At 39.2% G+C, this 25,960-nt stretch overlaps 1 protein-coding gene across 2 annotated transcripts in view; it reads right to left on the bottom strand.

Annotated features, from left to right (window-relative positions):
* GRIN2B (glutamate ionotropic receptor NMDA type subunit 2B) overlaps positions 1-25,723 on the bottom strand; it is a 1,456,453-nt gene extending 1,430,730 nt beyond the window's left edge. For both annotated transcript variants that reach the window (XM_073592711.1, XM_073592712.1), the window contains exons 1-2: positions 25,564-25,723; positions 24,658-25,041 (exon numbers count right to left, since the gene is read on the bottom strand). The gene's annotated coding sequence lies outside the window, so the exon portion shown is untranslated. The remainder of the gene's footprint in view (positions 1-24,657; positions 25,042-25,563) is intronic.
* Positions 25,724-25,960: the final 237 nt, after the last annotated feature.

The following is a 25,960-nucleotide window of genomic DNA, read 5'->3' as shown; positions in this document are numbered from 1 at the left end:
TGCTTCTACTAAATACTGAGCAAAGGGTCTGAATACTTAGGACCATGTGATATTTCAGTTTTTCTTTTTTAATAAATCTGCAAAAATGTCTACGATTCTGTGCTTTTCTGTCAATATGAGGTGCTGTGTGTACATAATGAGATAAAAAAAATGAACCTAAATGATTGTAGCAAATGGCTGCAATATAACAAAGAGTGAAACATTTAAGGGGGTCTGAATACTTTCCGTCCCCAATGTATTTGCAGAGAGGCATGTTGAGTCCATGTAATATTTTATTTTTTACCATAAGTTTCTGGAAAATTACAAAAATATCTATCTATCTATCTATCTATCTATCTATCTATCTATCTATCTATCTATCTATCTATCTATCTATCTATTGTATATTTATTTATTTATATGTATTTATTTTCTTACAGAAAGTTGTCACTTAAATGATTTATTGCTCACACATGCCATCTCATTTGTTGCCACAATTTTTGGGAAAATGAAAAAAGAAAACAAAAAACAATTTTTTTTTTTTTGTAAATTTTCAGAACCTTGTGACAAAAATAATCTGCAAAGATACTTTGTATTTCTTATCAAATTCCTTGGGGTGTCTACTTTCTCAAAAGTTGTGTAATCTTGGCATTTCAGGTCCTCCAAAATTGTAAAAGGTAGTGAGGAAGTGAAATGAGCAATTTATGCCCTTTGAAGTCCTGGAGGCGGTGATTGTTTTTCGGCACCCGTACATGGCTAGGCTCCCAAAAAATCTCACACATGTGGTATCCCCATACTCAAGAGAAGTAGCAGAATGTATTTTGGGGTGAAATATCACATGTACTCATGGCATGTGTGAGCAATATATCATATAAATTACCACTTTGTATAAAAAATAAAAATCACATTTTTTTTTTTTGCCATTTTTCAAAAACTTATGACAAAAAATTAAATAGCCAATGGGCTCAACTTGCCTCTCAGCAAATTCCTTGGGGTGTCTACTATCCAAAAAGAGGTAATGGGGGGGGGGGGGGTTTGTACTGCCTTGGCATTTTAGCACCTCAAGAAATGAGATGGGGAGTCAGAAAGTAAAAGCTGCGTAAATTCCAGTATAATATACAATAGTTTGTAGACGCTATAACTTTTGCGCGAATCAATCATTCAATCAATATACGCTGATTGGCCTTTTTTTTTACCAAAGATACATAGCTGAATACATCTTGGCCTAAATGTTTGATAAAATTAGAGTTTATTGGATATTTTTATAACAAAAAGTAGAAAATATTGTGGGTTTTTTTTTTCAGTCTTTTTCCTTTATATCGCAAACAATAAAAAATCCAGTGGTGATCAAATACCACCAAAAGAAAGTTCTACTTGTGGGAAAAAAGACATACATTTTGTTTGGGTACGGCTTTGCATGACTGCGCAATTCCCATTTTAACCACTTCCCACCCTCCACATAACAAAATGACAGCCGCAAAGTGGTTAAGTTATCCTGATTGGGCGTCATATGACAGCCGGCAGGAAAAGCCTCTAGCGCGGGCCCGCTGGGGTGTGCAGCGCTGCGATCAGTGGTGTGGCGTGTCAGTCTGACACACCACATCTTTGATCCTGGTAAAGAGCCTCTGACATAGGCTCTTTACCATGTGATCAGCTGTGTTCAATCACAGCTGATCACAGTGTAAACAGGATGAGCCGTTTATCGGCTTTTCCTCCACTCGCACTGACAGATCCGAGTAGAGGAGAGCCGATCGGCTGCTCTCCTGACAGGGGGGGTCTGCGCTGAAAATCAGTGCATTGATTATCAGTGCAGACCCATCGAGGATGCCCACTGGAGACCACCAGGTGAGCCCACCAGGGGTGCCAATCAGTGCCAATTAGGATGGCACTCTGTGCCCATCAGTGACTTCCTCTCAGTGCCATCTATGAGTGCCCATCAGAGCCGCCTATCAGTGCTGCATATCAGTGCCACCTATCAGTGCCCATCATTGATGCATATAAGTGCCACCTCATCAGTGCCAATCAGTACTGCCTCATCAATGCCCGTCAGTGCAGCCTCATCAGTGCTCATCACTGAAGGAGAAAACTTATATAGAACGTTTTGTAACAGAAATAAAAAAAAACTTTTTTAAAAAAATGTTTCTGTCTTTTTTTATTTGGAGTGCAAAAAATAAAAACCCCAATGGTGGTCAAATACCACCAAAAGAAAGCTCTATTTGTGGGAAAGAAATTATAAAAATTTCATATGGGTATAGTGTTGCATGACCGCACAATTGTCATTCAAAATGTGACAGCGCTGAAAGCTGAAAATTGAACTGGGCAGGTAGGGGGTGAAAGAGCCCTGTATTGAAGTGGTTAAGTAGCGCAGTGCCAAATAGCAAAAAATGCTCTGGTCAGGAAGAGGGTGAAACCTTCTGTTAGTGAAGTGGTTAAATGTTAAAAATAAAAAAGAGTTGCAACACTGTGCTTCTAGTAAGCAAACCGGGAACAAGATAAACTCTGGTCACTATGCTACAAATAGAGCCCCCTTTCTTGCTTAGAGTACCAAAGCTTTCCTCTGTAATGTTTTATGACAACATTCTGATGGATCATGTGATTATCCTCCTCCTTATCACACAGAAAGTAGGAAGGTGGCAGACCGCATGTGTCAATTCATCAGTAAAGCAGTAGGTAAAATTGTGCTTGAAAGTTTGCTAAAATCCTTGCACTGTATATTGCTAGCCTATAGTGTAATTAAACTTTACATCTGAAGATTTGTTTATTAACTTAAATGCATTTTTTTTACATTTTTATTTTGATCAAATTATTAAAATGGACTACATTTTTCCTAGAGGAGGAGAGGTACAGAAGTGCTGCATGTTTATCATCAGTCCTGTGTGCCCTAAAATGTATATAGATAATACAGAATCCGGGCCAGATCAGATCAATTCCAACTGATCACAGCAGTCACATGCTGGAGTTGACCATGCAGAATTACTTTGATCTGTCCCCGATGCCCTACAGAAAGAAGGATAAGAATCAAGATTTCAAATCCCTGGACCCCTACACTGGCTGCATGAGCACTGACAGCTAATCACCCAAGGGGGGTGTAGCGGCAACAGGGGAGGGTATAGGGTGCTTTTTCATTTTTCTTGAAAAGGTAAACAAACCCTTTACATGTATTTGTATGCACAATGACCCTGAATTACTAAAGAATAATGCCGCGTACACACAAGCGGACTTTACGGCAGACTTGGTCCGATGATCTTTCCGATGGACTTTGTAGCGTAGGTGTGCCGGACTTACAAACGGACGGACTTGGACACACACGATCACACCAAAGTCCGACGGATTCGTACGGCTGGACTAAAATAAGGAAGTTGATAGCCAGTAGCCAATAGCTGCCCTAGTGTTGGTTTTAGTCCGTCGGACTAGCATACAGACGAGCGGATTTTTCGACTGGACTTGAGTCCGTCAGAAAGATTTGAAACATGTTTCATTTCTAGGTCCGTCGAACTTTTGGGAAAAAAAAGTCAGCTGGAGCCCACACACGATCGAATTATCCGACGGAGTCCGGTCCGCCAGACCAAGTCTGCCATAAAGTCCGCTCATGTGTATGCGGCATTAGAGTACTCAAAATTTATTTGCAAAGACAAAATTCGCTTAGCTTAGTGAACAGAGTAAAATTGTACTGAATTCAATCATTCAATCACGTGCAAGCAAAAATCTTGTTTTTAAATGTTTCCCTGCAAATTTGTTCGAGAAAAATTTCCATTCTGCGCCTTTGAATTTTCTTATCACGGCGGTTGAAAACGAACGTCGATTGGACCCACTAATGGTTGATAAAGAATGTTCATTCATTTTTCTAAAGAATATCCTTTCAAAATTCTGCCCATCTGTGGCCAGATAAAGTCATGTATGAACCACTGTTCCTCTCTCTTGTGGAGGGGAATGACAGTTCCATTACTGCTTTTTCTACTTGTCTAAAGCAGATGAGCAGCTTTTGGCACCAGCCAACACAAACCAAATTAAAATAGGCACAGCTTAATGGAGAGAGATACAGCTTAGTGCACATAGTATTCATCACTGATATATATTTACTTTCCTACAGCAGCTGTTATTAGTTTTGTCACTTTTATAAAGATGTTTTATGGTTATTAACACACATTTCTAAATTTTATGCCTACTTACTTCATTTAACCATGTTGCCAGGAACATGGCATTCTCCTTGGAATTCTTGCAGGTTAGTGAGAGCTAACTGGAAAGACCTTAGTAAGGCCATAATAGGAACTGTTATGGTCAAGAACAGTACTTGATTTGCGTGGTCCATTGGGTCAACTTTGTACTTGGCCATAAAAACAATGCATTAGAGAATCAACAACATGAAGTTGAATGAGAAAGGTTGCCTCAAATGGTCTGACTAAGCTCTGAGCCAAGATGCTAATCTTTAGAACTTTAGATTCCAAGCAGGGATGCTTCCTGCCCTAAATATGGCAGACAACTGCTTTCCCTTCCTGTTTATACCGTACATGCATAGTAAAATTGCATATGGTAGGCAATGCGATATAATCAGCAAAGTGAGATGAAATTAGGTGGTCAAGAAACTGATGTCTTGCAACAACCAGGAAAGTCTGTGCTAAATTATGCAAATCTGATACCAACAAGGCTACCAGAATTCAGAGAGATGAACACTCTAGGATTTTTTAATACTTTGAAAAGAGTAACTTTAAATATGGTACACAGTGTGCTCTGCTTACATTTCTGACTGAAGAGATGGCTAAGAGTTCTGCTTTTGAGGATAAGACTTCTTTCTATTCTGCACTGCATCAATGTTCCACCGCCTCTGCCAGTAGTGCAAGAAGCAGCAGCCACTTCAGTTTAATTGACATGATAGAGATTATTGTCCAGCTGCTGAACCATGATGAATCACCCAACTAAAAAAAGTAATTGATGGAGCAAATTAAATATGTTCTAGAACGTCTACTATAGTATATATAGGATGGTGTATGAAATAGATCTAAGCTTAAATCTGAACTCCAAGATAAAGCAAATAGTGCCTAAATACATCAGGCAAGTGAATTGTTACATATTTATTACAGGCAGTCATATAGTGCCATCAATTTACATATATACAGTATCTCCCAAAAGTGAGTACACCCCTTACATTTTTGTAAATATTTTATTATATCTTTTTATGTGACATCACTGAAGAAATCACACTTTGCTGCAATGTAAAGTAGTGAGTGTACAGCTTGCATAACAGTGTAAATTTGCTGCCCCCTCAAAATAACTCAACACACAGCCATTAATGTCTAAACTGCTGGAAAAAAAAAAAAAGTGAGTACACCCCTAAGTGAAAATGTAAAAATTGGGCCCAAAGTGTCAATATTTTGTGTGGCCACCATTATTTTCCATCACTGTCCTAACCCTCTTGGGCATGGAGTTCCCCAGAGCTTCAGAGGTTGTCACTGGAGTCCTCTTCCACTCCTCAATGACGACATCACTGAGCTGGTGGACGTTAGAGACCTTGCGCTCCACCACCTTCAATTTGAGGATGCCCCACAGATGCTCAATAGGGTTTAGGTCTGGAGACATGCTTGGCCAGTCCATCACCTTTACCCTCAGATTCTTTAGCAAGGCAATGGTTGTCTTGGAGGTGTGTTTGGGGTCATTATCATGTTGGAATACTCCCCTGCGGCCCAATCTCCCAAGGGGGGGTCATGCTCTGCTTCATTATGTCACAGTACAAGTTGGCATTCATGGTCCCCTCAATGAACTGTAGCTCCCCAGTGCCGGCAGCACTCATCAGCCCCAGACCATGACACTCCCACCACCATGCTTGACTATAGGCAAGAGACACTTGTCTTTGTACTCCTCACCTGGTTGCCACCACACACGCTTGAAACCATCTGAACCAAATGAGTTTATCTTGGTCTCAAAAGACCACAGGACATGGTTCCAGTAATCCATGTCCTTAGTCTGCTTGTCTTCAGCAAACTGTTTGCGGGCTTTCTTGTGCATCATCTTTAGAAGAGGCTTCCTTCTGGCACGACAGCCATGCAGACCAAAACTTACATACTAGAGTCAATGTAAACAGGAGAAATTTAACCTACCAGTATGTCTTTGGAGTGTGGGTGTAAAGCAGAGTACCTGGAGAAAACCCATGCAAGCACAGGGAGAACATGCAAACTCTGTGCAGGTAGTGCCGTGGTTGGGATTTGAACTAACAACACTAGTGCTGCCAGGAGGAAGTGCTAACCACGTAGCCACTGTACTGTTCTTACATGAATCTTCCTGTCCTTTTGTTTATTTCTTCTAGATCAAAGCAATAATCCAGTGTGAAACATTGTCTTTGTGCAAGAGCTTTTAGTTATGAAGGTCAGTAGCTGCTGCTCTCCTTGTGACTGGTCTTGTATCCACCCCTCCTCCCCTGTAGTTTTCTGTAGGCAGCCTGCGGTGGGTGGATTTTCTGGGTTTCTTCCACCTTTCTGCTTTCTGAACAGGCTTTCTAAAGGCATTTGGAGCACATAAGGGTGTATAAAAAGTTTGCTGAATAAATGTGACACAGCGAAAATTGTCATATTCTGTGTTATATAATGATCTTGTATGATCGTAAGCACATCTAGTAGCCATAATGTGGTATTTGTTTTTAAATATATCAATCAGATTGCCTGCTGATTTCTCTGTATGCACTTGCTGTATGTTGCAATTTCCACTTGTTACTTAAGGCCTGGTTCATACCTATGCAGGGTGCAGTTTGCATATTCCAGGTGCATTTTGCATTTTTCAATACACATTTTTTCTCCGGTCCCTCGCCCTTTCCATAAAATGCACAGATGTGAACTACATCCATAGGAAACCATGTTAAATGGATGTGGTGTGTTTCTGCAAAACTGAAAATGCACTAAAAATGCATAGGTGTGAACCAGGCTTAATACATCGACTTCAAATTATATTTTCAGTATATCTTTTTATGGCTACAGAGGAATACATTTTAGATAAAAGTTCTTCCTTTTATCTAAATGTATCTTCCTGTATCAGTCAGACCTGTATCAGTCAGACATCACTGCAATATTATTTGGACATAATTTTTTCTTTCATACTAAAATCACAAAAACAAATCCGTACTTTCTCATTAAAATGTAGCTTTCTGGGCAAGGACCCTTACATTTAATTGATTTTGTCTCGTGGAGGCTGAAGTCTACGTCCAATACAAGACAATTAATTACAAAGCCAGTTCCACTTTACATAACCACAGGCAGAGGAGAGAGCTGTCTGTAGAGAGTTTTCATTACGCTGCTAAACACATCTCATATATCAGTATGTTTGCAAAATGATGATAGTCCGATGTCTGAGTAAAACAAGGAAAGATCTTGGTCTGAAGGACCAGGAACCACAGTAGTAAAACATTCCTGCACACCATGTAGAAGGGGATTAACAATACCATCATTGCAAGTACAACCACCTACACCTTTCTACCACAAATACCTCTCCCCGCAAAATCTACAATCCATTTACGTCTGTATTCTTCAGTCTCCGCTAACCCCTCTGCTGTTGCTTTGTTTAAACCCACTTGCTACTAGCGAGCACATAAAAGCAGAGTGGACCTGCAGAGCTTCCTGTGACTCTGCAATGAGTTACTATGGAGATTGCATATCCGGGCTAACTTAGAATGCAGCACTTCTTGTGTGGGAGGCAAATGCGGCTTGTGCTTGGCTTTTACAGCTACCCAAACCAGCATTTCCATTATCTTTAGCTATGAAGTCCTGGCGAGATTTACATTAACCCATTGTATGATGATTTAATTTATTAGAGTATCGCTAGGTAAATGCATACTGTATGTAACATACTGAAAATTTAAAAAAAAAAGGTAAGATCAGCTCGTTATTCAAATGGCTTACAAGGATCGTGTACTAGCACTGGTTTACATGGCTTTCCACTGAACACTGACAATAAAACTGGCATGTTTGGCAAAGTCAAAATGACAGAGGTGCTTTTAAGCACTTGGTAGTTTTGATTAATCCCCTTCTTGCAATCAAACTAAGGTTTTACAAATGAAGTGACTGCCAAAAAGAGGCTAATCTCATCTCATTCTGCTGAGTGTTTATGAATCTCCTATGTACCTTAGGCATAAAAGAGTTACCAGTGCACAATATATATCTGTATAATGGTCCTTTCACACGGACAAACTCTGTTCAGCTCAGTAGATCCCCTACTGAATTGGAGCAGAACAGGACAGGTGTCACTTTTTTGACGTTCATACCCTTTCAGTAATTTGTACACATTTTGACAGCAGACTGTGGCTGACCAATGTTGGATCTATGGTGTTCATTTCCATCAAGCTACCTCCGATTCATCATATTTAGGTCTGGAAAACCAGAAAAAAGATGCAGCCCATTTCTGTTTTTCTTCCGGGCCCAGACAGATTCAGAGGTAGGTGGATGTAAATGGACACAAATCTGTGTTTATCTGCCTGCCTATAGGCCTACATGGAGCTTCCAATCGGTCTGGCTTGAAAAACTGACAGGCAGACCTAAGCAGAAAGCCATTGTGATTGGGACCTAGGTGTTTTTTACCTTAATAAATGTGATGCAAGGACAGGTGTAGCGTCAAAGCAGCTGCTACAGGGGCCAGGGCATAGAGGGGGAACAAGTGGCAGAGTGCATTTTGTGTGGCACAGTGTATAGGCTCCGTATATATTACCCTGTCTATCACCTATGAATAACATTTACATAGTGTATATCCCACTGATACAGACTGACAACAGAAGATAGATCTCAGTGGAGCTTTAGGATGCAGTTTTGAACTCAGATGAAGTGACTTTCTTTGGTTGAGAGGTTGTCATCAGTTTGCTAAAGGAGGAAGCAATTCCTTAGTCTCCCAATGATCAGACTGTGACTTTGTAACTCATTAGCTTGAGATTAAATTGGAACTCTAGCCATTTTTTTTTAACTTAGACAAGGGAAAGGGGCAGAATCCCCTCACTATTTATAATGGTGACAGATGGTAACAAGTTAAATAAAATCTTTCAAGAGGTATATAGATAAAGATGAAAATTTTAAGACCATCTGTCAGGTTTTTACTGCTGTATTTTCTTAGGGGCATTACTCCTTACTTCTGATCCTGTTCACGGGAAGTCTTTAAATCTTTAAATTATTATTATCATACTATTACCTCTACAGCCTCTACCTAGAAGGTGAGAGAATATATTGTTGTGTATACATCCCATTCTACAGCTACAAGACAGCTACAACCACCTTAACCCTCCAACCTATGGCCCATGACCACAAACACTACCTGCCTAATAACCAGTCACAGCAAAATGCCACAAACCAAACAACATCTTGGGACTCATATTAAAAATGTACACTGCTTAGAAAAATGCCTACTATACCTAGGATTTGTCCCGGAAAAATTATTTCCTAAGGACCAACATGAGGACATTGACTTCACAAGGACACAGAATATTCACCACCCCAAACACAGGCTGCGTATTCACATCAATATATGTAAATAGTAATCACATACTGATGCGGTCTGTCACAAGTAGGACTGTCCTTTGTCAGAAGTCAGCTGATGTGTTTCAGCTTGCAATCCCCCAGAACATTTCCTATAAGCCCAACTCTAGACCTTGGCAGTCTTACTGGCCAATAGGAATATACAGGAGGTAGGAGGCGGCAGCCCATCTTTGACACTATTATGACATTTGTTGGAAATGTATAAAGAGGTAAGTGGCGCTGCCCACCAGCTAATAATAAAACTGACCCCCAAAGATGGATCAAACTACACGTTATTGTGCTGGGTCCAGGTAACAGTGTGAAAAAATATATATATGTATATCAAAGGCAAGTGTCCAAAGTGAGTAAATCCAAAAAAAAACAAAAAAACTTTTAGATGCGGTGTTCAATCAACAAAGCTTCATATAAATTAACTCTAAAGTGCAAGATTCCAATTACTGATGTATGCGGCACCTGATGGTGCACTGCAAGTTCAAAAATCATGTAGGAAAGTAGTGCATCCAAAATGTGAAAACAGGTAAATATTATACCAAAAATATAATGGCAAAAGCAAATAATTCAGTCCTTTAGGTGACTGTCAAAGTGCTTATTGCAAATATGTCCTCGTATGCAGTTTTCCAAAGTGACTCACTTTGGACACTTGCCTTTGATATACATATATATATTTTTTTCACGCTGTTACCTGCACCCAGCAAAATAACGTGTAGTTTGAGCCACTTTTAGGGATCCGTTTTCTTATTAGCTGGTGGGCAGCGCCACTTACCTCTTTATATATTTTTAACATTGTACTTCACATGTGGAGTTTTCTAGGGGAGGCAGCAGCCCAGCTCACACCTAAGCACGGAATTTTATTTAATTATACTATTATGACATTTGTTCACTACATTTATAGTGCCAAAATAATAATTTATGAGCAAAACTCTTTAAAAATCTAATTTTTTTTAAAAGTCAATACAAATACAAATACTGCAGCTGCTGACTTTTAAAATATGGATACTTACCTGACCAGGGCGTCCGCGATGTCCTTACCCGAAGCCGATCTGTCCCTCGGCTCTCGGGTGGAGGCGCCGCCATCTTCGGTGAGGGAATCAGGAAGTGAAGCCTTGCGGCTTCACAGCTTGGTTCCCTACTGTGCATGCGCGAGTCATGCTGCGCTTCCTCACTGGTCCCTGCTGTCTTCTGGGACCTGTGTGTCTCCCAGAAAACAGCGGGTGGGGGACGGAGGAGGGGGCCGGACATGGTGTAGATCGCCACAGAACCTGCTGTGATCTATGCCCAGAAGTGGGAGCAAATACCTGGACTAGACAGGTATCTGCTCCCCCCCCCCCCCCCTGAAAGGTGCCAAATGTGACACCGGAAGGGGGGGAGGAATCCGAAAAGCAGAAGTTCCATTTTAGGGTGAAACTCCGCTTTAAAGTGATTGGAAATGATCACCTTGTAAAACAACCTATTCAGTTTACAATAGAAATGAAAGGCAAAACATTTTGTATAGATTAAAAAATACATTACAAATACCTTTTTTCCATTTTTTATAAGTGATTACATTCCCTCTGTTCTCAGCTGCATAAGAGCTGGGGGGAGGAGGAGAAGCAGCAGCACACTCAGCTTCCCAGTGAATGGCTGTGCAGGGGGCTGTCAGGACAAGTCGGATCATTGGAGGAGAGCACACTGAGTTCCCAGCATAGCTAGAGAACTGACCACGGTGTGTTCTCCTGCTTAGTGTGGTCAGTTTAATAATAGGTAGAGAGGGACTGGCAGAAACACCAGTGGTTTCACATAAAGGAAGCAATGCAAAGAGAACAGGATACTTTCTCATACAAATACATGGTACAGCAGGCATGTGAAGTTTTGGGGTAACAAAAACTTTAAGCTGTCCATACATGAGTCAGAAAACAAATGACTCCATTCTTGCAGCAACACATTCAATGTGGATGGGGAAATCCATCCCGCGGAGTTATTGTTATCTGGCAGCGGGGAGTCTTATCCGCCATCAGAATACACCAATCAGCGCCGCTGGCTATAGCTGGTGCCGGTTAAGAGAAAGTTTTCCTGTGGGCTGCTTGTACACAAGTTGATCGACAGACGTCAAGTAATTTTTTCCCCCAGACCAAAACAAACAACCCTCGCAGTACTAATACAGCCCCACTGCAAGGGAAATTTTTTTAGTTGCCTGGAGGTGGGCTTTTAAACCCTATACATAAATGCTCTCCAGTCAGCTATTTGCCTGTGGGTTTTTACAACAATATGACGGTGAATGATTTTTGGTATTTAAAATTAATCTAAACCCAATAAAACATTTAAATGGTAACTCCACTTTTGTGGGGAAAAATAATAGCAAATAAAGAAAAAAAAATATAGCACATATAATTGCGACACTAATCATATTGTAATTATATATTATTAAAAATTACCCTTCCTTTTCAATCTGCAGCCATTGTAATTTTCTTAGAATGCATTGCAATATGGCTACCTGGAGTTGTTCTGTACACAGAGTGTGTACTGATCACTCCCCGGAAACATAATTTCCTGCTTGTATGATTGGCTCACCAATTTTCTCAGAAGTCTGCCTAAGATACAAGTCAGATTTAAGTTATCCCCTGCAACAAAAATGTCATTTTTGAGTAGATACTTTCAATAGGAGCATGTCTAAAGGGATGCAAGCCCAGCAGATTTCCTCATTAGTTCCCTGCAGCTGCACACCTGACAGTTAATTATGAAACCACTCCCATTAGACCCACTCAGTACAGAGGCACAGACAAACACACATGGATTTCTTCAGAATAAGTAAAGGTAGGAATCTGCAGCAAAGCTTGTTATAATCCTTGCAATGTACATAGATCACCCAAAGGGGAATGTTTTTTTCTCAACAAAAGTGGAATTACACTTTAACATAGTGCAGCTTACCAGGATGGAGAAGCTACATGTTTTCTATTTTTAGAATTTTTTTCCCTTTACATTTTCACCTGGTGATTCTCAGTAACACACTTCCTGTCCTAGGGTGACAACGTTCACTCGCCGTACTTTATATATGGAAGAGCAGTGTTGTCACCCTAGACTGCTCTCCTAATCAGGACTACAAAAAAATCCTCCCCATCTCATCTAAATAGCACAAGTGGAGGAGTCCTGTAGTTTACAAAGGAGAACTGGTAATAGCTTATAACACTGTTGTCTGATAGGATACTCACTATTTAACTGTTGTAGTATATGCAAACCCTTACCTGTTAAAACAACCCACTAAGGTTAAAATTGAAATGCAAGACAAAATGTGTCTGTACATACAAATTTATATATAAATACACTTTTTTTCCCCTTTTTTATAAGTGATTACACAATCTCTTTTCTCAGTTGCATGAAGGGCTTGGAGAAGTGGGAGTGGAGACTGCAGGGGGTGTTTCAACAAGAGGCAGAGAAAGAGAAATACACTGATCTTCTCAGTGAAGAACTGTGCAGGGAGCGTGTCATCACAAGTCTGACCATTGGAGAACAGGCTGCCTGTGCTCCCTGCATAGCCAGAAAACTGACCACTCTGGGAAGGATGTGATTCTATGGCCTGGTGTGGTCAGTTTGCAATAGGAAAGCAGGGGTAATGGCAGTTTCAGCAGGTATTTCACACAAAGGAATGCAAAGAGCACAAGATACTTTTTAATATATATGAAATGTTGGGGTAATTAACACTTTAACTGTCTATCTGGCTCAGTTAATTTTTTTAAATCTACTTTTGTCTAACTTCTCTGCTCAATGCAAAAAGAAAAAAAAAAAAAAAAAAAAAAAAAAAAAAAAAAAATATATATATATATATATATATATATATATATATATATATATATATATATATATATATATATATATATATATATATACACACACACACACATACAGGCTTTAAATAATGAGGGAAGTAACTCTCCTCTGTAATAAAATGAATGTGTAAGCCTTATTTGATGGGTAATCATTTTATGACTAGCTGAACGTTATCTTTTACACAGCCTATGACAGCCTTTCTCAACCTTTTTAACATGATGGAACACTTGAAATAACTTTCTGGTTTCAGGGAATCCCAGCTAATAATTACTATATTTACTGTTCATGGTACATTAGCGTGATGGACACGTGGAACTGCTTCTTTTCCTTATAGTCATAATGAATACCCTCCTCACAGATAAATAAATAGTTCATTGGTGTCAGCAGTTACTTATCTGACAGGCTGAAATCTCTCATTGCTCAAGGAACCTCTAGCAACCTCTGGAGGAACCCTAAGGTTCCTTGGAACCCTGGTTGAGAAAGCCTGGTCTACGGAGTCTCTCTAATGCCGCGTACACACGATTGGACTTTACGGCATACTTGGTCTGGCGTACCAGATTTCGTCGGACAATTCGATCGTGTGTGGGCTCCAGCAGACTTTGTTTTCTCAAAAGTTTGACGGACTTAGATTTGAAACATGTTTCAAATCTGTCCGACGGACTCAAGTCTGGTGGAAAAGTCCGCTCGTCTGCATGCTAGTCCGACGGACAAAAACCGACGCTAGGGCAGCTATTGGCTACTGGCTATGAACTTCCTTGTTTTAGTCCGGTCGAATGTCATCACGTACGAATCCGTCGGACTTTGGTGTGATCGTGTGTAGGCAAGTCCGTTCATTCGCAAAGTCCATCGTAAAGTCCATTGAAAAGTACGCCGGACAAAGTCTGCCGTAAAGTCCGCTCGTGTGTACGCTGCATTAAGCTAGCTATATCAAAACTATAAGGACAAACCTAAACAATCAATTTAATTAAAATCAAATCAGGCAAGCTCATGCACTATAGTTGATGGTAGATCTAAAAGAGGTTGTGTATGGCAGGGGTTCTCAACCTCAGACCCAAGTACCCCAACAGGCCATGTTTTGGCAATTTTTCATAGATAAGCTAGCTGTCCAAAATACCAAGCCATTGACTCTGATTTAAAGCACCTGTGCAAGATAAAAGAAACCCTGCAAACATGGCCTGTTGGGGGTACTTGAGGACTGTGGTTGAGGAGCACTGGTGTACTCCTCAACCTGTCAGTTCTCTGCATCGTACTTCATAAATTTCTATTTTCTGTAAATGTTCACAATTAAAATAATCATTACAATCCTTTTTCCAAGTTGTTGACAGTCCTTACTTTTATTTCCTACCTGTGTTTTTATTTTTATTTCTAAAGCCTTCCAAAACTGGATTCACAACAATGCAGAATTACTTAAAAAGACTGGATGGATTTTGGCTAAATGATTAAAAAGCGTGCCATAAATACATATACAGAACAGTCTCTTGTAAGGCGAGAACTTTACATTTCTAGGTTTGCAAGTGAAATGGTTATCACCTTGCCCGAGGCCCCTAGATACTTCCTCCAATTTGCACAGTGCCTTGGGGCATTCATCACTTCTGCATGTAATAACTGCAGGAATAAGTATACAGTGACACATATTAACATCTGCTTTCTTAATGTGGATGTGTTGTGACTGACAGCAGCAGAAAAAGGGTTGGGAGGTGAGTACACTTCTTATTCCTTTTACCTGTAGGTTCATTGTTCATTGGGATAGTGATTCATAATTATAAATGGAACTACAATCATCCTCCTTCCACGATTTCATATGGAAGCTTCATCTAAGTACCGTGGGAAAGTTATATAGAGAATGTCAGGCACCATAGGAGACTCATGCTAGAATCACATCTATGTGTGGAAATCAATGGAAACACATGTTAACCATTTAAGCCCCGGACCATTTGGCTGGCCAAAGACCAGAGCACTTTTTGCGATTCGGCACTGCGTCGCTTTAACTGACAATGGCGACGTGGCTCCCAAACAAAATTGACGTACTTTTTTTCCCACAAATAGAGCTTTCTTTTAGTGGTGTTTGATCACGGTTTTTATTTTTTGCGCTATAAACAAAAAAATAGCGTCAATTTTGAAAAAAAACGCATTATTTTTTACTTTTTGCTATAATAAATATCCCCCCAAAAAATATTAAAAAAGCATTTTTTTCCTCAGTTTAGGCCGATACGTATTCTTCTACATATTTTTGGTAAAAAAATCGCAATAAGTGTTTATTGATTGATTTGCACAAAAATTATAGCTTCTACAAAATAGGGGATAGTTTTATGACATTTTTATTAATAATTTTTTTTTACTAGTAATGGCGGCGATCAGCGATTTTTATCGTGACAACGACATTATGGCGGACAGATCGGACACTTTTGGGGCGACTTTGGGACCATTCACATTTATACAGCAATCAGTGCAATTAAAAATGCATTGATTACTATGCAAATGTGACTGGAAGTGAAGGGGTTAACCACTAGGTGGCGCTGTAGGGGTTAGGTGTGCCCTACGGAGTGATTCTAACTGTGGGGGGAGGGGCTACGTGTGACACGACACTGATCACCGCTCCCAATCACAGGGAGCTGTGATCAGTGTCAGTGTCATTAGGCAGAATGGGGAAATGCTTGTTTACATCAACATTTGCCCGTTCTTCCTCTCCGTGAGACGATAGCGGGTATCCCCGCGGACTTCGAGTCCTCGGGGCCTGCGATCACAATCACGGAGGTCGTGGCGCGCACGCGCACTGCTTCTTATAGGGCAACATACAGGTACGTTAATCTGCCTGTATGTGCCCTTCTGCCGCAGTATATGTGCGTGAAGCGGTCGGGAAGCGGTTGGGAAGCGGTTAAAGTGTGTGGTAAGGTATACTAAATGTGCCCGAACATATATCAAAGCACACATGCATGCTGTGTGAATGCACATCTGCCCACATTCACAATGCACTGCCATGCATTTTACACACATTGATGTACAATACAGAATGAACTGCACATCAACACATGTTTTCATGCATTTCCACTGATTTAATTAGAAATTGCATGTGCTCAGAAATAAATAAGTATAAATGCAGCTTCAATTACAAATATTTTCAACTCGGTTTAGACCAGAGGTCTCCAACCTTTTCAGTATTGGGGCTACATTGTATAGTTTGCAAACATTTGCAGGCCCTTAGAGCCACCGATTGTTGACACCAAAGTAAGCATATTGCTTTGCAAAGTAGTTTAGGACACAAATTCTGAGCTGCAGCATTCCATTAACAGAGGGTATGAATATCCCAAAATGGCACACTTTGGGAAATACCAGTATACACATACTATATACAGAACATTCTGTATTATTTTTTACCAAGGGCCCTTGTCCTTTTCAATAAATCTTAGCCTGAAGAGATGATCAGAAGCAAGAATACAAAAAGGCACATTATTAGGCACATTAGTGACTGAATGTTCTTAAAAAGGAAATGGAAATTGGGTTTTGTTCATGTTGGGTGTGTAGCACTAAGTTAAGTCATCCTATTTACATCTGTATAAACTACAAATGAGGTAAAACAGGACTCAAAGAAGTAAAATATATTTCCATGTCCATAGCTGGCAATATACATTTTACTATCTTCTAGGCTGAACACAACTAGCTTAATAATTTATTAGAATCAATTGTATAATCAATTAGGTGCTAATATAATCAATAAAAGTACTCAACCACTAATTACTTTAGCTTTACTGAAACTAAGACGTATTGAAAATCACGTTATCTTAGCAGTCCCCAGAGAACATTGCTAAAATAACATGAACAAAAATTTCCTGCACAAGACACAAGAATGTATTTCCATAGAGTCTCCTATTATGTTTTTTTTTTTTTTTACATCTTGTGAAACAAATATTTCCTGTAGATAAGAATGCTTGATTTGCTGACCGTTCAATATTATCTGGAAAGAAAAGTGTGGTTAATACCCTAAAAAACTAATTTGCATCTATCTAAAGATGATCCCTGGATGCAGCATCTGTCAACACTAGCACTGCAGCCTTTATTATCCCAAAGCCCCTAAGGGATATCTCACTTAAAGAAAACACTGGGGCTTTGAAATGGGCAGTCTTGGCACCCATCCCTATTATCAGCACAAGCGCAGATGCTGGCAGTGATTTTAAGAGATACATTAGAAAGGATTGTTCTCCATATTTTAGGAAGTGCTACAACTATTTAAAATTATGACTTATGTCCTGCAAGCAGTTAAATATACTCATAATTTTAAAAATAAATGATAGGCCTGAAAACATGTTCCCCGCACCCTTTCCCTCAGAACCTGGATTAGACCTTAAGACGCAATCTGTGGTAGTTTCTTCAAATTCTCTGGCATTAGGCAGACACAAGCAAAATAGTTCTTCAAAATTAACTAAATAAAAAATGGTGACACAATGTATTTTGGTAAACGTTTTTTGTTTTTCGTGGGAAAAAAAAGCAAATAAGAAAAATTATTATAGCATTTACAATTGCTTCACAAGTCATATTGTAATTGAATGTTTTTAAAAAGTACCTTTTATTTTCAATCTGCAGCACTGTAATTTTCTGTAAAATGCAATGCAATGTGGAACCTGGAGGTGCTCTTTACACAAGTTGGTGTACAGAACACTCCCACAAATGTAATTTCCTGATTGGCTTACTGATTCTCCCAGAAGTCTGCTCTAAGATACAAATCAGATTTTGGGCATCCCCTGGAACAAAAATTTCATTTTTGGTGAGGTACTACCAAAGGAAAAATCACGTCTTAAGGGACCCTGCCACTTTCCTCATCAGAACCCTGCATGTGCAGCAGCTGATTGATAATAATACAATCTCTCCTGTTAGATTCACTTTCCACATGGACACTAAATTCTCTTTAGAATAACAAAACTCTGCAACAAAGTTTGTTAAAATCCCTGCAATGTATATAGATCACCCAGTGGGTAATGTTCTTTTTCTAAACAAAAGTGCAGATAAGTTTTAAAGTTTACAAATTATATAACATTTTCTCTTTTTAGAAATAAGCATTTAAAATGAAACACAGCAAATAAATGAGTGATCCTGCACACAGCCCGAGGTTCCAAAAAATTAAAATTTTCCATACCAGACAATACAGGTAAAATCCTGTGTCTGTAGGTTTTAAATATTTCATAGACTACATTTCAAATTTACATATACAGTAGAACCTTGGATTGAGAGTAACTTGGTCTGTGAGTGTTTTACAAGACGAGCAAATTTTTTTAATAAATTTTGACTTGATAAACAAGCGATGTCTTGATGTACGAATAACGCCGTATGACCTGCAAATGAAGCCCTCATCGTTCCTGCTCGAGACCACATCCATCTTCACCCGTCTTCCTTCCGGTCCGAGGACTCCAGCTGTGTGACTGACCGGAGCCTCGAGACGACACTCCCGCAGGAGCCGCTGGTCACAGCACAGGCTTCTAAAGAAACGGCACGGGCGGTATACAGTAAATATCTCCTAAACGGTATATTATCAGTATCTATAGATAAGCTCTATTATAGGCTTACCTATAGGTAAAAACATTAGAGGGAAGTTTACTTCCACTTTAATGAAGGTACAACATTTAGCAACTCACATGGTTGATGATTAAAACGGGCACATCTAAGTACGCAGGCATCAAGAGTCCACATAGACTGTCCTCCGCACCGCCACCACCGTCATCCCTTCCACGCTGCGCTCCACAAGTGCTTCAAGCCACGCTTTCAGATCGCTCTACTGCAGGGTAGTCTTCCTGGTCATGATTGCAGACTGACAACGGCGAGAGGACAGTCTATGTGGCAGCTTTACCCCAGATGCCTGCATACTTAGATGTGCCTGTTTTAATCATCAACCATGTGAGTTGCTAAATGTTGTACCTTCATTAAATGTCACCATATTGCTACACTTAGAGGCGTCTTTCTTCTCTTTTATACTTTGTAGCTCCTGCTGGATTTTTCTTCTAATCCTCTTGTGGAGGCTACCATTTGTGGATGGACATTTTATGGTTACACATAACTATAATCTTTTTATATGGACTATAGACTGAAGGACTCATGAATAAATGGTTGTGAATGAATCCTCTGAGTTTTCATTATTTTCTAAGGGGGAAATTTGCTTTGATATACGAGTGCTTTGGACTACAAGCATGTTTCCGGAATGAATTACGGTATGCTCTTAATCCAAGGTTTTACTGTACCTATTATCTTGTTAATTATATTACAACATTACTTTGTATTTGAGCCTAATGTTAATGTTCTATTAACGGAATCTTATGTAGCAAAAAGAAAGGCAGAAGACTTCATCAAATTTACAGAAAAATAGCCATAATGGGCTACTGCAGGCCTACCACCACAGCTAAACTCCAGACAACCAGCTAAATATACAATTGAAATATTTATAATTTGGCTTATCTGCCAAAAAAAGATTGTTCTGGTTAGCTAATGTTGTGATCCAGGAAATCATTTTGTCCTGGCAATGAGATCACAGTGACTATGATCCTGTCGCAGGCACTGAAAGTATTTGGCATAGGACACTTTTGCCTATTAACTGTTTTCACATTACACCAAAATTAAATTTGCTTTTTTACACATTTCCAGGAAACTGGATGATTTCTTGAAAAGAAATGGCAAATCTTATAAATTGGCCCTTTAAATTAAGGTTTATGGTTAGGGTTAGGGATAGGACACAGTTGAAGTGTATCTCTTTTTGTGAGCTGATAGAATTAAACATGCCTCCACCCAAGACTGATTACTCAGTTTCTGAAGGACATATCCTGGATTGCACTATAGATAAGTGCCCTTGCTGAGGTACAGTATATTCTGACTTTGAGGCATAACAAAAGGACTACCCTCTTGAAAATACGTCAGCCTCACAAAATGAGTGCATCTCCTCTCTGAGAAAGCTGCATTCATAAAAAGACAGAAAGCATCAAGTAGCAATAGCTAATTGTCTTATGTAAGATGTATAATATTTCTTTCCAGAGTATGCTCTTTAGTTATGTATTTGGACATTTTCCATGCTTACAGTGGTGCTTTAAAATATTACAATAGTAAAAGAGTAGTAAAAACACCACTAAGACAGCATTGCATACATTTATGTAACAGCATTTGACATGCTTCTTCGACAATCAGCGCCTTCCTATGTTCAGCTGCTGGCGTCTCTTCCTAAATCCAGCCCCTAGCAATAATTTATTGGCTTTAGTTATTGTTTCTAAAATATTTTTTTCTCTAGTACAGGCTGTCCATATCTTAAATCCCAAGTGCAAAGAAGCATGAACACACTAGAAAAATAAGTCTACCAGCTTGCTGGGGAACGTGTCAGCTGTAGAACACTAACGAATACTTTGATACTTTTTATTTCATAAAAGATGTACCACCCCCAGCGTTTTCCCCATCTGTATACTGGTTCCTGCAGCTGTGCTTGGCTCATCTCTGTAGAAGGAGAGAATACAAAATATAGATAATAAAGGAAAGAAGTTCCTACAATTTTCTGGTAATGCTCTTGGAATAGATTTAGAGTGGGATTTCAGAAACTTTGGAATCCAATCACAAGGGTACAAACTGCTGCTGTATATCTCAAGACTGGGAAATCACAAGTGAGGGTTAGGTAAAGATCACAAGTCATGACATGGATATAAGTTGTCTGCTTTATGAATCTCAAATATTGACAATCAATCCCTGGAATTCATAGTGTCATAGACACATTAAAAATCTGTCTCCCGTTCGCGATACAAATGGTGCAGCTTGCGACAGATTCATGCAACTGTCGGTAAGATGTACATGAATCTGTTGCAGAACGGCCTACTTACACTTGTGACACAATTTACTCCAACTTTGAAGTGATGTTATTTACCATCACATTTATCACCACTGATATGTTGGGCATGAGAACTACATGAATTTGTTGCACGCATTGGAAAGAAAAACTGTTCCAGGGCTTTCATAAATTTGGTGCATGAAATTTTATTATGGCCATAACTCCAAAAAAATTGCAAATACTTTATTGAATTGCCCTCAATATGTATTTTTATATGTACTGTAACTGTATGTTATAAGCCTAGTATATGGGGAAAAGCCTATGGTAGTAACCTATGGTAATACACTGATACATTTAACAATGAAACAAAACAAACCAAAATTCTATTTTATTTTTATGAATATTTTGTATCTTTAAAACCTTTGTAAGAAAATTGCTTTGTTATATAAATAAAAGGTTTTGCTTCATTACAGGAACACTGGTGCTTCAGTTAAATGATTATAATGACGCACAAAATCAATCACATACATTTTCTAAATCTATCAAATGGTAAAAATTGCAGCTTTGTAAAAAAAAATAAATAAATAAAAGGACTTAGATTGATTATATATTTTGTTTAATTGGTCTCTACTCCAGGATGTACACATAGTACTTAACTAGCAGTGGTGCAATAGAAAACCATTAAGGCCTACTACAAATAATGTTTCCCATTGTGATCTGCAATTCTCACAGGGAACACTGCAGTGGGCAATACAAGCATCTAAAATTCCCTCCTCTGTCCAGGACTCTGTCCAGGAACTTTCTATATTAACTTTCTATATTTAGCACAGGATGGTCACTGGGGTGGGGGGGGGGGGGGGACAAGTAGAATATTTTGTAGATTAAAGATATACAGGATTTAAATATGAACCTTTGCCAGTTATAAACAATTGTATATCAGTTATTCACAAGAGCATAAATGGCAATAAATAATAATAAATAAATCCCCAAGCCACTTCCATCCAAATCATGTTATTGCCCCTGTCATAACACTCTCTATACCGTACACACACACACACAGATCTAAATCATTATATGTTACTTATAATTGTAAGGCAGACACAATTGATCCGATTCACAATACACATCTAACATCTAGAAATTATAATATTTATAATAATAATATAATATAATATATATATATATATATATATATATATATATATATATATATATATATATATATATATATATATATATATATATTTATTTTTATTTTTTTTACAATAGGCCAAGCCAGCCACAACAATAATTTATAAATTGAATATGTTAGGTTAAAAAAAAGTGGTTTATTAAATAATGGAGTATGGGAGTGCAGTCCAGCTTCAGAGCATGTTGGAATGGTTTAAAATTCCTGATGGGCTAAGACTTTAATTCCAGAAACTTGGTGAAAGTGCCTACAGGTCCCAGAAGTGGATTGCAATATCCATGACCAACAGGCCATCACCAAGCAGGATAGCTTTATTTAACACACATACTTATCTTTAACCGATTCCCAATTCCCTTCTTTAATATATGGTTTCCACTCACAAAAGATGGAAGCAGCCATTTTGTCAAATTAGATACAGATATTTTACGGAGAACAAGTGACATCACTGTGGAATATGTCATATTGTGAACACTGGTTGAGCATACAGAACAACAGCCATCACAATCATGATGATTGCCGGAATGTTCATGGTGTTATGAATGGCAATATATTGGCAATATATAAAAGAAAGTATCAGTGATAATGGCACCATTCTGTACACCATTGTTAAAATAAGGCAAGCTATATTCTTTTCTTTAACATAAAATGAATGATCACTTATGATAGACATGCAGGAATGCAATGCTCATTTTTCCAGTCTTTATAGAAATCAGCATGTGAACTACAAACAGCATTAATGGAACAACAAATCAAATTGAAACATTATTACATGGCCGACGTATAGAATAAAACACATCAAACATCCGTACAGGCAACGTTTCCAAATGTTATTTTCCAGAGCTATCAGCTTCTGAATATATGCCATTTCAATTTCTTTCAGAAAATATGCTAGCATATTTAAGAAGAAAATATGAATTTTACAGTTGCAATGACTTGCTCCTTTGAGCAAGAAGCAATACCCTCAATGTATGTCTCTCTCTCTCTCTCTCTCTCTCTTTCTCTCTCTTTCTCTTTCTCTCTTTCTCTCTCTCTCTCTCTCTCTCTCTCTCTCTCTCTCTCTCTCTCTCTATATACATACATACATATACATACAAGTATGTGTATACATATGCATACATACATCTGTATGTATGCACAAACACAGCAAAGGAATCTTGATCTACATGTGCCCAATGACAGCGTCTTGTTTGGGTTATTGTAATCTATGACAACCTAGTGTTTGCCTACATGCCTCCTAGTAAAATGTCACTAGAAATGATATTCACATTTGGAAAAAATGACCCATGACAGATATATATTACAGATGATTTAATGTATAATCCTTTCCTATTACACTGCCACTGCAAGCAGTCTGACGATGAACTTCAGAAGCACAATATATAGGTTATGGTAATGAGCTGTACTCTGGCTGCTACTACACAACATTCATTTTGAAATTAGAATTTAAAATGTTATGTAAAATGGTTAATTAGAATGTAACATCAGTACATCTTAAATAAAAGTGTTGAATAACTTGTTGATATTTTTTTTACTCTGAACTTTTAAAACATGATCACCTTTCAATTACCATATATCTGGTTTCCGAGGCAACCATAAGGATGTGATATGTGTTGGCAAGGAATGAGTCAATAATATCATCTGAAGAATGCCTAGAATGAAACATTTACTGATCAGTCGACTGCAAGCCATTTTCTGCAGCCATTAATGGGACATGATCACTGAGCTAAATATGTACACTTGAAGTTGGGGGTCTATTTTTTATCTTATATAATTGATCACATGCCTGCATACACTAAAATGATCCGATCTGCTTTGAATCTTTGTGTTGATCTATATGACATGGTTGTAATCTGTTATTCCACGAGAGATCACAGTGGATCAAAGTCCAGGCCTCCTCCACTCGCAGGGCCTAGAATAGAACCTGCATTTGTACAACTGTCCTGCATCAATATGTGATTGGAGCAGGTGAAGGCCCGTAGTGAAGACCACCATATTGTGCACGTGCTTAACTAAAACCACTAGAAGAATGTTTTTGTTTTTGTTTTTTCCATAGAACTAATAACAAAAATAGTGATGTGGAATTGACTCCTACTGAAAAGGAAAAGATGACACAAATATTTGCATTTTCCTGAGCACTAGCACATCCAATATAAAACATGCATGGTTCACATTTCAAATTTCAAATAAACAATATCAATATTTGGTTTTCCCAGGCTGCATTTTGATGAAAGGTGTACGTATAATTCACACTGTGCTCCATTCTTGCTTATAACCATGGTCATGATGTTCACAGAAGATGGAAGATGCAACAGCTACTACAGGTATACGTGGAACGCAGATGTCTACAAGGCTTGCTAAAGAATCACATTTGCATAGATTCAGGCAGAGGACAGGCTTGGTGTACATACCTGGACTTGAAGACACAGATCCCTTAGTCTGCTGGGTTAAAGCACTGGACATGGTGGGATTATGCTCTTCTCTGTTCTACCTTGCATATCCACATAGGCAAACAGGGTGCAGAAATACATCTAAATCAATGCAAGAGTGGAGGATATGGGAGCTGCAGATCAAATCCTTTGTGTAGTTGGCAGAATCCTTTGGTGGCTGTGATGAGGGTAAAAGAAGAAATGTGTAGGGATGAGATGAATGAAGGAGGAATTGTTGTGTAAATCCCTTTGTGCTGAGATCCGGCAGGTTTAGGAAGGTGCCTGCTAGCTGTCACAAGGTTCTCCTTAGCTGATCAGTGCTGTTGCTATCTGCAGCATACTGTTCTTCCTTACAACACCCCCATCCTAGAGAGGAGAAAAAAGATTCAATCAATATTTTATTAGAGAGAAGATGGTGAAAAAAATAGGGGGGAAAATGCTGGCATCTGCATCCACAGCCCCGAATAGGAGAGGGAAATGGCTGAAAGATAGCCATACATTATTAATAAGATCGGTTCTACAGCATCCCCAAAATATGCACAGGGCTAAAGATAGACAGCATGGAGCAACCATCCCCCCCCCCCCCCCTTTATACACATGGAGTGCATTCCTGGCCACCAACCTGTACCAGAAGAACCCATCATAAGCCTCATCATCACCCTCATCATCCTCCTCTGCTCTCAGTTCTGTACCAGTCTGCTCACATGTATCTATAGGGAGATGAAATGGCGCTCGGATTTCCATAGATCCCCTAAAATCGAGTCTGGTCCCCATGATGAGGGATCACACATGATGAGGGATCCTGGCACACATTGCCCAGCTGTCACTGCCATGGATCGCCGGGCTGGAGAATGGAACCTGAAGGTGCAACGAGCAGCGTCTACTTACAGGCATGTCAGTGACTTCCAGCCCTGGATTGCAGAGCCCGGGATCGTACTCCCATCCACGCTATACACAGTAGTGTCGGGATGTGGGAGAAGGAGAAATTCCCAGTAAGAATCCTTTCCCTGTGACTTGTCTTCAAACCATCTCCAACGTCACGTTCTGCAACAGGGGAGAGGGAGTTCCCCCTAATGGCGGCAGTGGGGATTGCAGCTCGGCTTCGTTATGTTCACAGCCAGGTACCTTTGGTAACCTTTCCTTTCGCCAGAGAACTTCTGACAATCATCCACACTCTTCAAAGAAGCCTGGGATCGTTTAATCTCCCGAAGACGACGATGTTAACTACATCATCGTTTTTTCTTAGCGCTGCAGTTTGTTCTGGGGTCTTCCATGCTTTTAAGGA

The sequence above is a fragment of the Aquarana catesbeiana genome, linkage group LG07 (genome assembly GCF_042186555.1).
Source record: "Aquarana catesbeiana isolate 2022-GZ linkage group LG07, ASM4218655v1, whole genome shotgun sequence".
NCBI classification, from domain to species: domain Eukaryota; kingdom Metazoa; phylum Chordata; class Amphibia; order Anura; family Ranidae; genus Aquarana; species Aquarana catesbeiana.
The sequence above is the reverse complement of the archived record's forward strand: the minus strand, read 5'-3'. Positions and strand labels throughout refer to the sequence as shown.